Raw genomic sequence first — 16,118 nt, 5'->3', positions numbered from 1 at the left:
CAGGTTACACAAAGACTTTGACCAGAATGCTCATAATCTCAATAATAATTTTAAAGATTATCTAAGAAGTCTTTGTAATATAGGGACTATTCTCTAGGAAAATTTAGTTTTGTGAAATTGTTTATTCAGTTTGCTAGGTTCTTTTTTTTTTTTTTTTGCTAGAATTTTATTTAAATCATTTGAATAAATATTAATTAGTGACATAATTACCTCCTTCTTATTTATTACACAAATGTGTCCTAAATTTAAACCAAAGAAGAAAAAGGGAATTTTGGTAGAATTGTAATTTTTGCTTTATTGAACTAATTTTGTCTAAAATAAATATTATCATACATTGGAGAAAGAATTTAAATCCAGATCTCTCCTGCATCCAGTACCCACACTATGATGAAATACCTTCTTTTCATCTTAAAACTACACTCAACTAACAATACTACGGGGTGAAGGTGAAGTGTTGAATATTAAACTGGTTGTTGACTTCTAGTAGTATGCCTAAATATTCATTCCTTTTATCAGTAGCTTGAAATTAAATCGAATTGAATTCAAAGAAAGCAAGAATTTTATGATTATGACTTTTGATGAGAAGACAAAAAATTGTGAGGGACAGCAAATATGGATTTTAAACTCATAATCTAAAAATATGCATAATGTAGAAAAGGATTTGACAAACCATATAACATGGATCAAATAACGTGATTATTTATATAGAGCCATTGAGCTAAGAATGATTTTTTTGTTACATGTTAGAGTTTTGTTGTATTTAGAATAAAAAAAATGAATACAAGGGGCATACCAAAACTTGTATCAAGAAGAATTTGGCCATAGTGATTATTTTACAGTAACTGGACTAAACTATTGGTCTGACTCTACAGTAATATGATGTAAAAATAAATATAAATTCCTACACTTGAATTTCAAAAATAAATTTTCTAAGTATAGAATAAGGATAGAATAACCCTTCTTGTTTATTCTACCCAACAATTATAAGATAATCTGTGGTTAAATTAAGAAACCCATGGTACTTAGAATTGTATAGAATATAGTTATTCGACTCTCTTCCTTTGAAATACAAGTTCTGGAGTATTGTATATTTTAATACTATATTTTAGAAACTCTATTAAAATAATACAATGGACTCTTAAAGCAGAGTGAAAAATATGAATGATTAGAAGACCAAAAACTATTCCACATGAAAAATGAATAAAGAAAGTGGTAATTTTTAGCGTAGAGAGGAAAAGATCTAGGGGGAAAATTATATTTTTTTCAAGTACATGAAAGCATTTTCTATAGGAAAAAAAAATTACAAGCATTTTTTTTGGTCACAGAGAAAGAAAAATAATGTAATAGAAATTACATAAATGTATATTTAGGCTTGATACAAAGGACAGAAAATAACAATATTAACCACACAAAACTCATAACAAGCAACAATCAACCATGAACAACAACAATATCCACCCTAACAATTATGATTTACCACATTTGATGAATTTTGTTTATCAAAGACTGAGAACTGGAAGGGAACTCAGAAAACATTTTGTCCAATGTCTTCATTTTGATGAAGAAGATAATCCCCAAAAGGGTTAAATAGTTTATCCAGAATGACACATACACTTAACTGTCTAGGATTTGGTCCTCTGTTTAAATCCAGCTCTCTTTCCATTGCACCCCATTTTTGAGTTTCCTATTATGGAAGTCCTCAATTTGTCCTAGAAATGGATAACAATTTTTTTTTAAGATGTTAAAAGGATTACTGTTCAAGTATAGAATGGAGTCATTGACTATCTGTGATATTCTGAAGGTTGAGATAAATTGCTCCATTTTTAAGTAAAGCTATTTGGAAAGCCAAGGGCTACCCAATATATGACAGCTAATGGAATCATTCTGCAGACAATTTTACCTTCAAAATCAGACTCACAGATATCATTATCATACTTTTTGTTAATTTGATAAATCATAAATCATACTTGTTTTTTGTTCCAGATGTAGCTCAAAAATCAGCGATTTCTCTGATTCTGCTCAAAGGCCATGAATTGTCATTATTACCTATAATTCCTGATATCTATGTCCCTGCTCTAGTATGTAATGCCGATTCTTTCTCAACATCACCTTGTGACATCAGCTTGAACTATTTACCTAAACTGCCAATGAACAATTCTATTTTGTTGGTCAACAAGTATCCCTTGTCCAAAAAATGCTTGGAAACTCACTAGCTATATCAACATAGACAATTCACTAAGTTTCTCTCAGATTGCTCATAACTAATGTGGGGTCAATATGGGGTAGTAGATAGAGTGCTGGAATCAGAAAAACTCAAAATATGAAACTTGCATAAAATGCATGAAAAGTACTGCAATTAAAAAGAATTTTGACCTTTGATTTATTTCTCAGTAAAACAGGAAAAAAAAAAGTGTGTGTGTGTGTGTGTGTGTGTGTGTGTGTGTGTGTGTGTGTGTGTGTATGTGTGTGTGTGTGTGTGTGTGTGTGTGTGTGTATGTCATCCTGGCTGACAAGGTTGTTGTGAGAATCAAATAACATGAACTGTAAGTGTTGTTAAATGCTGAATAAATGTCCTTCACTTTGGTAAACTCAAAAACATATATAGAGGCAAGATACCCATTATATTCTTACATACCTATTACCTAAATAAGATAGTTTGATATTCTCTGCCCTTCACCCTTGTGTGAATGACTTGAAACTCAAGGATGTTAAGCCTCACTAAACACTGTTTGTCTCAAGCACTTTATTGTCAATTCGGCCTCCCATTTTTTCCTATGCTTGTGCAATTTTCTACCTTATATTTGTAGGTTGTCTTCCCTCCCTATGCTAATTACTGTGCATTTGTCCTTTAGTTCTTTGACTTCACAAGGTTATTTTAAATTTAAATTGTAATGGAAAAATCTAACTACCCCACCCATCTTGATGTCATTGGCAAAATTAATGAATATTCTCTCTATTCCATTGCGCACTCAATAATTTATAAACTCCTTTACTTTAAATAGGCTTCTTCATAATGTATCTGAGCTTATTCAGAACTTATTTAAAACTATGATCAACTTATATGCAATCTTTCAAAATGCTTCAGGACGTATTTTTCATTGTTTATTTAGTTTTACATTCAGAACTAAACACAAAAAGAGCTACAAACATAAATACATATATATATATATATATACATGGATATATACATATATATACACACATACATATATATTTATACATGGATATATACATATATGTGTGTGTATATATTTATACATGGATATATACATATATATGTATGTATATATATATATATGTGTGTGTGTGTGTGTGTGTGTGTGTGTGTGTGTGTGTACATATATTATTTTCAAAAGTTTATAGCTTGTCTGTGTTTCCTTAACAAGGGCCTTTAGCTCTCTTCATTCATTTCCTTGATTTTTTTTTTTTTTTGAATTTCAGTGCCTCACTTATTTTACATCACTACTACTCACCCTCTTTTTCCATCTCTCCATCTAACAATTCCATTAAAAAACAGAGGGTTAAGAGGGGAAGCCTACTATAATAAACAGCGCCAACCAAAATGAATGCACATAGTGATTATACCTAAAAATGGATATTTCCTGCCCTCCATCTTGAGTTCATCTGATTTCTCTTTCTCTCTCAAAAAGATAAATTACATGTTTCACCAAAGATTTTTTGGAGACATCATTGGTCATCTATTTGATCAGGCTGCATAAGACTTAAAAGTTGTTTGGCTTTACAACATGGTTGTCCTCATACAAACTATTGCCTTGGTTATTCTCACTTCATTTCTACATCTTTTAATGTTACTCAGGATTCTCTGAAATTGTCTCCTAATTTCTCTATATTTGAGATTACAGTTTTGGAGTTTTGCAACAATTTTCCTTGGGGTTTTCCTTATTGGATCTCTTTGCAGAGGTGATGTATGTATTCCATCAACAAGTATCATCCCCTTGGGTTCTAGAATATAAGAGCTGTTTTCCTTAATGATGTCTTCTAAAATACTATCCAGTATCTTTTTTTTTTTTTTTTTTTTTTTTTTTTTTGGTCATCATCTTTTGATAGGCAAATAATTTTAAAATTTTTTGGATCTATTTTCCAGGTTGGCTGTTTTACCAATAAGGTATTTCACATTTTCTTACATTTTTTTTTTATTCTTTTAAGTTTATTTGACTAATTCTTCTTGTTTCACAAAGTCACTAGCATTCATTTGCCCTTTTCTAGTATTGAATGTGATTTTCTTCAATTATCTTTTGTATCTCTTTTTCCATTTACTTTATTCTATTTTTTAAGGAGCCATTTTCTTCAGACAATCTTTTCCTTTCCTTTTCCCATACTGTTGACTTTCTCATGCATACCTCTTATTTCCTCAATCATATTTTCTTTTACTTCTCTCATTTGCCTTCTGAAGTCTTTTTTTTTTTTTTTTTTTTTTTTTTGAGCATTTCCGAGAAGGGCTTGAAACCAATTATTTATCTCACTCTTTAAAATTTCTTCTATGGACATTCTGTCCTCTGGGATTGTGTTTTGGTCTTCTCTGTTATCAGAATTGCTTTCTATAGTAAAGGTCTTTTCTTTTCTTTCTAGTTTTTTCTTTTCTTTTGGATTTCCTCTTTTTTGGATTTTAAGGTTCACCTCTGCTTCTGAGGTAAAGGGGGCACTGTTCCAAGCTTTCAGTGCAGCTTTGAGCCTTGGTTTTGAGCACAGCGCTCTGTTGTCTTTGCAGGAGTAGCTTTGACTGCTTTGTTTAGAAAGCAGCCTGGTTTCCCAGAGTTTGTCTTCTGAACTGGGACTCCACAGGGAGATTGACTTTTCTTAAAGTTTTTCCTGTCTATCATTAGCAGAAGAGTGGTTTCATTTCATCAGAATTTTTCATAAACTTGATTTCATGTAGTTTTGCAGTGAAACTGGGAGAGGTGGAGTAGCTTCCCAGATTTATGCTGTCATCTTGGTTCCACCCCCAGAACTTTATTCATAATTTCTAGTAGCACATTAGTAATCTTTTATTATAATTTTATTTTTTAATTATAATTTCATTATAGTTTATATGCATATATAATTATTATATATAGTATATGTATATTATATCCACTTTTCTATATATTATAATATATATATATATATATGTGTGTGTGTGTGTGTGTGTGTGTGTTCACATATATTTATAATTATTTATTATAATCCATTATAATCTTATGCCAAAATTTGTTCAGTCATGGTCTCTAGCAATGTACACCCCTCCAATATTTGAGTCTATTCTTTCTTTCTTTTTTCCCCTATTAAGCCCTCTTTCAGGACCAGTAATTTTTTTGGTGCCCGAATAAATACTTCCCTATATTATTCCATCCTTTTTCACATTTTTCCTCATTGAATCTGGCACATTTCTATACTGAGACTGTATGTGTTTGTGTGTGTATGTGTGGTGTGTGTTTATATTCAATGCTCTTTTGTTGATTTCAGAAAAACAAAACAAAACAAACAAAAAAAAAACCAAGCTTTGTTTTACTTATACTCCTCTTACCTCTTATTTCATGTTCTTATACTCTTTCTAGACCTCAGTTAAGAGATACAGCAAGTTCCATTCCCTTCACCTTACTTTCATATTGGTGCAATTATTTTACCATCATTTTTCTTTCCTTTCTTATAACCATTAGAGCGTATCCATCTCCAATCTTTATAAGAAAAGAAAGAAAAACAAAACTTCCCCAATATTCTTTGAAGTTATTAATGTACCTAAAGGAACCTTTCTTCTTTCCTTATGAGAATATTTGCACTACAGTATCATACAGCCTTTCTAATTACTCAAATAAGTTTACCTAATTAGATTTCTCTTGACTTGTGTTTTTAATTCTGTTATCTCTGTTCTTTTCATCATAAATGGTTGAAAGTGCCCAATTTAATTAAAGGATATTTTTTCCCTTTAGAATTATACTCAACTTTCCAGGACAAGCTATTCTTGATTGTAAGTTTATATATTTTTAATTTAAAGAGTACTAATATTACAAATTCTCCCCTTATTATATTAGAAGTTGTCCAGTTCTGTAATCCTTATTTTAGATCTTTGATAGTTTGTCTCCTTTCTTGTAGTTACAATATTGTTTTTATTTGATTTAAAAGGTGTTGCATATTTTTACAACCCTGAATTTTTATTATAGGAATTCTTTCAGAAAAAAAGGCAATTGACGATTTTTTTTTTTTTTTTGGATAACTACTTTGCCCTCTGCTTCAAATAGATATGTGTAATTTTAATTTACAATTTTTTTTACAACATCCATTTTTAATCATGGTTTTTAAATACTCCAGCAATTCTTATATGGTGTATTTTTTGATTTCCTCTCCATTGCTTATATATTCATATATATATATATATATATATATATATATATATATATATATATATATATATATATATATATATATATATATATATATATATATATATATATATATATATACATATATATATATATATGTATGTGTATGTGTATGTATGTGCAAAACTTAAAATTTCAATTTTTCATTCTTTTTTCCTAAAATTTCAAGATGATTCCATAATTAATTAATTTTTTTGGTCTGATATGTTTTTAAGGAGTGCATTATTTGAGTAAGTTTTACTACTTTTCGATTTTAAGCTGTTTATGCTACTTTCAATAATTTTCTTAAAATTTTTTACTTAATTATTTATTTCCTGATTTATTAATTCTAGGTACCTGAGTCATCTTTAAAGGAAAACCAAGCAGACAAAACTCTTTTCCCCCTTTTAGTCTCTACTTAGGGTTGCTACGGAGCTAGATCCATAGACCTCTTTTTTTTTTTTTTTTTTAATATTGTTATCTTAGGTTTACTCAACTTTCCAATTCTCATTATTGAGTTAGAATTTAATGCCAGGGTCAGTCCCTACCCTTTGCTGAACTTTTAAGTAGGTTGGATAGACTGATCTGATTTTAACCTGGATCACCTAGATTTCTATAAGGACCTTAATTCCTTTGGGTTTAAAATCTTCAGAGACACCATTAAATTTTCTGATCCAGAGTGTGAAATGTTCATTGATATCTCTGATGTCTCAGCAGAGCTTATTAGGAATGTCATAATCTTTGGACACCTAGATTAACTTTTCTGGAATTCTGCTGCATGAAATTAGTTGTTGTTACTTCCAAGATCTTTATTAGATTTCTTGATAGTTTCCAGTCAGTCCAAAAGGCTATCAGCTTGTTTACCTGAATAGACGCTCTCTTGCCAGCTCCCTTTCCTACTGCCTGACAGTTTCTGTTTGACTCTTTGGGCACTTCGGGTCTGTAAAAAGTCCCTGAATTTCATGATGATATAGTCTACTTTACTTTTTAAGATTTTTCTCTTTTCACTGTGTGGGAAAACTAGATTCTTTTCCTCTCCTTGGACAAGCATATAGGTCAGAAACTTGTGTTTTTTGATTTGCTTGAAGCTTTTCTCCTTCAAATCTTCAAAAAAGCCTTGAGTAAGCATAGAGTTTGCATCATATTATGAATAATTCTGTACATATTTTATCTCTCTATTAAAAGTAATATCACTGAATCATTTTGGTAAGATGCCTTGCCTTTGTATTAACAATGCCAACCACATTACTTTGCACATAGTAGTTGCTAAACAAGTTATGGTGTAAGATTGTAATTGGAAACTACTCTGCTATGTGAAATGATGAGATCAATAATTAAAAAAAAACATGGAAAGATTTACACAAAATAATGAAGAAAATAAAGGACAGAACCAAAAGAACATTGCATACAATAATAGCAATATTGGTTTTAAAGATGACTATAAAAATGACCAGCAGGAGGAATACAGTGAGGCTTGGAGAGACTTACATCAACTGATGCTGAGTGAAATGAATAGAACCAGAGGATCGCTGTACACTTCAATGTTGTATGAAGATGTGTTCTGATGGAAGTGGATATCTTCAACATAAAGAAGATCCAACTCACTTCCAGTTGATCAATGATGGACAGAAGCAACTACACCCAGAGAAGGAACACTGGAAAGTGAATGTAAATTGTTAGCACTACTGTCTATCTACCCAGGTTACTTATACCTTCGGAATCTAATAATTAATGTGCAACAAGAAAATGGTATTTACACACATATATTGTATCTAGGTTATATTGTAACACATATAAAATGTATGGGATTGCCTGTCATCTAGGGGAGGGAGTAGAGGGACGGAGGGGATAATTTGGAAAAATGAATACAAGGGATAATGTTATAAAAATACTCATGCATATATACTGTCAAAAAAATTTATAATTAGCCCCCAAGCACCCTTGCCCTGCGCGGTGCCTCAGACGCCGGACTGTCCCAGCCCTGATATGGCTCGTGGACAACAGAAGATTCAGTTTCAGCAGAAAATGCCAAAAAACAAGCTGGACAAAAAAAGAAACAAGGACATGATCAGAAGGCTGCTGCTAAGGCTGCCTTGATATATACCTGCACTGTCTGTAGGAAACAAATGCCGGACCTCAAGACCTTCAAACAGCACTTTGAGAGCAAACATCCTAAGACTCCACTTCCTCCAGAATTGGCTGATGTTCAGGCATAAAGTTGTTTACAGGTGAAGTCATGGCACCTATTAATTCTTCTACCATCTCAGACTTTAGGTAACAAACCTGCAGCTGCTTTAATTTGTCAGTTGGTTTAGTAAATTCTTTTTTTTTTGAGAATTATGTGCCATTCCCCTTTCTTCAGTTGTACCTGTATTGGATATATCAATTCTGAAAACAACTTGGGACAGGTTCTGAGAAAGGAATTTCAGATTTCACAAAATAATCCTCTTCTTGATGGCCCTGAATTGGATATAAATTAAATTATTGATTAAAGAACAATTTATAAGTATTTGGCAAATGATTGAAGGAACCAAGTTTTCCTTATGAAAAATAAGTTTCCAAAGTATGTATTTGCCATAAGGAAAGAAGTGAAAAGTTATTTAACCATTTTGGGTAAAATTAAGCTTGAAAAATGTATAACTATAAACTGGTCTGTCTTCATTCTATAATAATGTAAATCTCTTTCAGAATTATTCTAGATGGTTTTAAATCGAAGGCTAAGCTTCTGAAAAAAATGTTTTAAATATTTGCCAAAATAATGAATGGAAAATGAATTGGTTTGAGCCAGTTTTGTGATTAGTAAATGTCATTAACAGAAAGGATGGAATGCATAGTTAAGTATCCACTCATTGCCTTTAAGGGTATATTTTGGTCTTATTCTTAAACTCTTAAAGGCCATATACATTGAATTTGAGTTAAGAGTCTTAGAACAGTTTTACCCCCACAGACTTGTCACATAGGTATGTTAAAGGTATATGTAGAGAAAAGGATTCAAATGAAGTTAAATCTTGTCAGGTGAAGAGAGACTCTGTTTAGAAATTGATTCTCAATTTAATTTCATCAGAACTACACGATTAAATTTAATAATGTCCATTTTATAACTGATTTGATTTAAAAAATAATAAGAACAGTATTCAAATATATACTTAGGGAGTAAGTAGGACACACTTGTAGCCAGATTTTATGGACACCAGATTCTCTCCTTTAATTGTTACTGCAGATTCTTCCTATGGTTTTGCATCATCTATTACACTGTATGTATTATTACTGTTTAAAATGAGATTTTAATAGAAGATCTAATGACCTGATGCAAACAGTTTGTTTGAAACCTATTGTTCATCTGACCAAAAGAAAATCTTTTAGTACCCTTTTCCGTTCCTTAAATGTTATATGACTATTGATTATATGGTATCTTATTGACTTACCAGAATTCTAGAATTCTGCCATTATTCATGTGTTGGGTATTATTCTGGTTTATTTCAGTTACAAGGAAGTATTCTGAGCATATGTTTTTTTTCAATGTTTAGTGAAGTTTTTCATTTAAAAATGGTTATCTTTGAATTTAAGTTTCTCTTTCAGTTGCCTTACTAATTGGATAATTTTTATGTTTGTATTCAGTTCGTTATGAAAAGCTAAAGAACCACATCTAAAGCTGTATCGCAGTGATAGAAATAATAGCTGCATTTATCTTGCATAAAACCTTTAATTCTCACACTTAATATGTGAATTGTTCTATCAACTACTATTCTTTTTTTTTTGGTTGTTGTGTGTGAGTTAAATTTTCAGTAGGGGAAAATCTTAAAATTTCAGAGCCCTAATTAAATATTTTTGTAATTTGAAGATTCTATAACAGAACTAATTGTTATGATATCTTCAAAAAACCTTATCAAATATATTAAGGGAGGATTATTTTTTCATTTATAAATAGACATCAGTTGCTGAAGGGAGTGGGGTTAATAGTAAATTTGTTTCCACTCTTTCATATGACTATGCCCCCTGTTAACTGACACACTGGAGGCTCAGTTGTGTACTGTAATGTCTTATTAAAGAAAATATTAAAGAAAATAAAGTAGTGTAAAATCTAAAAAAAATAAAATAAAATGCTTGTTTTATTCCATAAATTGTGGATAAAATAAATGTTTAAATTAAAAAAAAAATAAGTGAAAGACAGCTAGGTGACACAGTGTACCAGCCCTAAAATCAGGAGAACCTGAGTTCAAATCTGGTCTCAGACACTTAATACATCCTAGATGTGTGACCCTAGGCAGTTACTTAATCCCAATTGCCTTAGGAAAAAATATTCTAAAAATTACTTAATTGAATGTACTAAAATAATAATGTTTAAATATTCTTAAAGGTTGCTGTATTCTTTGATCTTTTCCAGGAGATATCATCATAATGTCATGCTATCTATTTTTCTTTTCTTTTTTTTTTTTATGTTGTATTTTGTGTTTCCCTTCTCTGGGAAATTCTTTTTTTTAATTTTTATTTATTTATAAAATTTTTGACAGTATATATGCATGAGTAATTTTTTTAAACATTATCCCTTGTATTCATTTTTCCAAATTATCCCCTCACTCCCTCTACTCCCTCCCCTTGATGACAGGCAATCCCATACATTTTACATATGTTACAGTATAACCTAGATACAATACATGTGTGTAAATACCATAGATTCCTAAGGTATAAGTAACCTGTGTAGACAGACAGTAGTGCTAACAGTTTACATTCAATTCCCAGTGTTCCTTCTCTGGGTGTAGTTGTTTCTGTCCATCATTGATCAACACAGCATTGAAGTGTACAGCAATCTTCTGGTTCTATTCATATCACTCAGCATCAGTTGATTTAAGTCTCTCCAAGCCTCTCTGTATTCCTCCTGCTGGTCATTTCTTACAGAGCAATAATATTCCATAACCTTCATATACCATAATTTACTCAACCATTCTCCAATTGATGGGCATCCATTCATCTTCCAGTTTCTAGCCACTACGAAAAGAGCTGCCACAAACATTTTGGCACATACAGGTCCCTTTCCCCTCCTCAGTATTTCTTTGGGATATAAGCCCAATCATGCTATCTATTTTTCATTCAAATTTCTTCTTTTTTACTAATGTCACTACTATGCTGTCAATCATTGGGTTTTACAATCTTGCAGAAACTTTAATTCTCTCTGTCTACTATCATATCTGTTCATTCTGTGGATTCTACTTCAACAATATTACTTCCTTCCTTCCCCTTCTGCCTACTTACATGGTCTCTAAACTGGATAGTTATGGGCTTTTCACTCTGTCTAACTGATTTCCCTCTTTCCCTTCTCTCCACTTTCTAATCTATCTTCTAAAATAGCAAATATTCCTAAGAACAGATATTATCATATTGTGTCCTTATTCAGGTTTGTTCACTACTCTTCAATGATTCCCAGTTTCTTTTAGTATGAAATATACATTCTCAGTTTTATAGATAATAAGTTCACAGACTGGATAGAGGTTTTCTTTTCCTATTTCATTCCTATTATTTCTCTTGATGTACTCTATATTCTCGCCATATAATTTAATTTATATTTGCCAAACTTGACATTTTTACCTGTCGTGCCCTATTATTTTTTTCTCAGGCTGCCTTATATATGCAATACTTATCCTCCTTTTCTCAACATCCCATTTCAAAGCTCTATTCACTTGTCACCTCCAATTATGTTTTTACTCATTTGCCTAATTAGTGTTCTCCACTAATCTTCAAACTAATTTTCATTTATTTATTTATAGATATATTATAAATATTCTCTTCTCCCTATCCACCCTCTAAAAATCAGGGGGATATATGTTTCTTGGGGCATTAACTATATATATATAATATATATATATATATATATATATATATATATATATATATATATATATATATATATATATTTGTTTTAATTTCTTTTATTTCCTTTTTCTTTTTCCCCACACATAGTAGGAATTGAATGAGTACTTGTGGATTAATGATAATTAAAACTTATTATTATACATTTTGAAAAGTCTTTTTCCTAGAGAATTTATATAATAACAGGACAGAAATAAGAACTCATTAATGAGTTGAAAAAAATAAACAACCTAATTTCTTGAAGTACTTCCTCCCTGCTTCCCAGTTTATTGAATGACCTTCATTTCAAGTACTGATCTAACCTAGTAGTATTTATTTTATCTCATCTGACAAAAAAAAAAAATCACAGTGGCCATAGTAATGAAGGCAAAATAATGTAAGCTATAATTCATGGAAATAGAATATTTGCTTCTCATCTGAGAGAGCAAGCTTTTGTTTTTTTATTGCAATACTATTGTCTCTCAAGTTAACTAGTAAAATAATTTGAATAAAATACCTTTTTGATAACTGAACTGTATTTTTTTCTTTTTATAGGCATGATCAATCTGCTGAGTATAACCTTCCCAATAATTTTGAATGTTAAATGCATCTTCTTTAATTTCCATAGAGATATTTCTTTCTCTGTTCTCACAAATGAGTAGAGAAGAATGTTTTCTCTGTAAGCCTTTCATTTTAACCTCTTGCTTCTCTCTTGCACACACTTGTCCAGATGACAAAAAACCAATTTCACTAAGTGCTTCATGGGGCACTCATGGACCTGTGGGTATCATATATAGCCCATCTCACAGTGAACCCATTTTTCTTGGCTTCTTTAGAAAATACACTGTGCCATCATTATTTTGTGACTCTCAAGCTAAATTACGATTGATTGTCATATTCTTTCTTGAACCTGGCTTGTTTCACCTTATGTTAGGTGGGGAACAGGGTAGAGCTTTTTCATGTCAAAGGAGATTCGTGGCCTTTTAGCAAAACCAATAGAGAGGAAAGACAACCATCAGAGAGCAGGGAATAAAAAATATTTGTGGGACAGAATGGATGGATGATAAAATGCCTTTTCAGGTACATAGTCATACAGATATGCTAATGATTTAAAGTGATAAATATCAAATCAATTTTTCATTTCTCCAACTGGAAAAATTTTAAACTTATGGGAGAAGTCATGCATACATACATAGTGATCATAAAAATTATATCTGAAAAGGATTTTAGAGATCATCTACTCCAACCCTTCCTTTAATTTTACAAATGAGGTGCAGATAGACTCATGACTTGACCAAGGTCATATAATAAGTAATATTTGTGATTTGAACTCACATATATTGATTCAAAATCCAAGTTTTTTTTTTTTTTTCCCTCACTACATCATGCTGTCTTTATTTAGAAGTATAATGCATATTCACATCATAGTATATTTAGCATGATATATGTATGTTATAACAGACCTTTAAACCATGAAATTAAAATTTTCTTTGCTAAAACAAAATTCATGCTTTGTTTCTTATGGCAATGTCCTATATTACTTGATTGTTGAGCTAGTATATCATGAACTTAATTTATCTGTCTGGTCCTCAGAAAAAAGATTTATAGGATATGCCAGAGAGGCTCATAATATACTGATTCTTTTTTCCCATCTTGGTTACAGCAGCTAATGAAAACATCTACTAAAACATGGAATCGTTGCAATCCTTACTATGAAAATAAGTAGACACATGACTAGAATCAGATTTTTTTATAATATTGAACTAAGCAAAATTACTCAAATCATATCTTTTCAGATTCTTAGGAAAAGAAAAGTGCATAACCTTCAACTGAAGTTAGCTTTGTGAGTTTGTGTCACTATTTTTTTGCTCACATATTTTATTTTTCAAAAAGTTGAGGTAAAAATTACACACTTCTGTAATTACATAGATGACATTTTTGTCAGTTGTAAATTCGTTTTCTGCCCATTGTATTTGGTGGTTTGCCAGTGCTTTACAATTCTGCAAAAGTTAGATGAGATTATGGATATCCTTTTATGTCAGTCTCCCCAGCCACTAAAAGACATTCTGCTTGCTGGTCACAGATCTATGTATGGGATAGGTCCAACAGTTGATAATTAGTTCTAATAGTAATGTGATTTATTAATGTAAGAACAAATATTCTCTTAATCTGGTTGATAAATATAAATGATGATTTCAAGCAAGAAATTTCCATAATTATCTTTTCACCTTTGTTTGACCTCTTTCCTCTAATGTCTTCTATTTTCTCTGCCATCTATCCAAAATTTAATGTAAGGTCTAAATTAGCATGAGTTCCTTTCATCAAATCCTCTAATTCTTATTTCAACTTTCTGTGATTTGGCACCATTTCCAAAGAATTTTAATTCTGGACAGGCAATTTTGAACTCGTTTATAAACTTTATCTCACTTGCTATGATTTCATATGTTCTAATTATTCTCACTCAGAAGTTGGTAAGCTACTTGAGGAAATATGAACTCTGCTTTTGGCTTTTCACACAATAAAGAGCAGAATATATAGTACAAGGGCAATATATTTTGGGAGCAGCTAGACTGCAGAATGGATGGAGCATTGGGCTTAGAATGATGAGGATGTAGCTTTATCAATTCAAATCTTTGCTCAAATACTCACTAGATTTTTGACCTTAGGCAAGTCACTTAACCCTCTATATCTCAGCTTTTTCATGTATAAAATGAATTGGAGAAGGGAAATCTAAACTCTTCTATTAAAGTTACTAAGCAAACTCCCATGGGGTTCTGAAGAGGCACAGCAAAATTCATAAACAACAATGCATTCTTTTTATTATATTGCAATTAATGTTATAATAATATTTTATATCAACATAATACTTTATATCTACAACTGCACACACATAAATATATGTGTATATACATATACATACATATATATATATATATTTATATAAATGTATATGTATGTGTGTGTGTGTGTGTGTGTGTGTGTGTGTGTGTGTGTGTGTGTGTGTGTAATAGTTGAGGCAGAGGGAGAAATCTGAGTCTAAATGGAAGGCAAAGAAAGATTTTGTTGTCTGTGGCATGGCATGAATTTGTTTTTATTTTATTAAAATTTCCCAATTGCACTTAAAATCTGCATAGTTTTAATAGTCTTTATTTACATAAGTTTTGTCAAGTTATTTGCTATTTCTGGGCTTTCATTTCCCAATTTCATAAAAATGAAGTTAGAACATGTTGCTAGAGGAAACTTTAGACATTTAAATCTATTATCACAGTTAATCTATTCAGCTACCCTATAAGGTAGGTCATGAAATTATTATCATTCGATAATGAAGAAATCAAGACCCTCTGAGAGTGAGTATTTTTCACTCAAAGTGATACATCTTATAAGTGGTGGAAAGCTAATCTTCTCATTTTCAATCCAGTTCTCTTTCCATTAAGCATAGAATCATGTTTCTTCCTTATTAAACTGTCTTTGCTAAGAACAAAAGTGAGGATAGTGATTATGATAATGGTAATTAAGAATTATTATTAGTAATTACACCTTTGCCTTTTGCACATATCTGATCATTACATGGGCTAGTTAACTTCTCTCAAGTTCATTAACCTAGATATTTTGTCCTATTTCATAGTTTTAAGAATAAATTAGGATTGAATATTAATGAAAATAGTAAAATGTAAATCTATCTACCAGAAAAAAATAATTTACACTTGATGAACATTCAGTAGAAAGATGAATCCCCTCAATAAACAAGTAGCAAAGAGAGTAATTCTTTGGATATTATACAAGAATAGTTTTTTGAGGGATTAGGGAGCAAAAGGATTCTGATAAGATATATGTTCAATATAAATGTGAATATTATTATTGTTATTATATTGTAAATCAAATATGTGGTGTGATAGAGATAGTTTTAAGGAAAGTTAA

At 30.9% G+C, this 16,118-nt stretch overlaps 1 pseudogene; it reads left to right on the top strand.

Annotated features, from left to right (window-relative positions):
• The first annotated feature begins 8,342 nt into the window (after positions 1-8,342).
• LOC141554105 (zinc finger protein 706 pseudogene) lies at positions 8,343-8,639 on the top strand (annotated as a pseudogene).
• The last annotated feature ends 7,479 nt before the right edge of the window (positions 8,640-16,118 follow it).

Source organism: Sminthopsis crassicaudata, chromosome 1, assembly GCF_048593235.1.
Source record: "Sminthopsis crassicaudata isolate SCR6 chromosome 1, ASM4859323v1, whole genome shotgun sequence".
NCBI classification, from domain to species: domain Eukaryota; kingdom Metazoa; phylum Chordata; class Mammalia; order Dasyuromorphia; family Dasyuridae; genus Sminthopsis; species Sminthopsis crassicaudata.
Note: the sequence above shows the minus strand (reverse complement) of the source record. Positions and strands in the feature narration are given on the sequence as shown.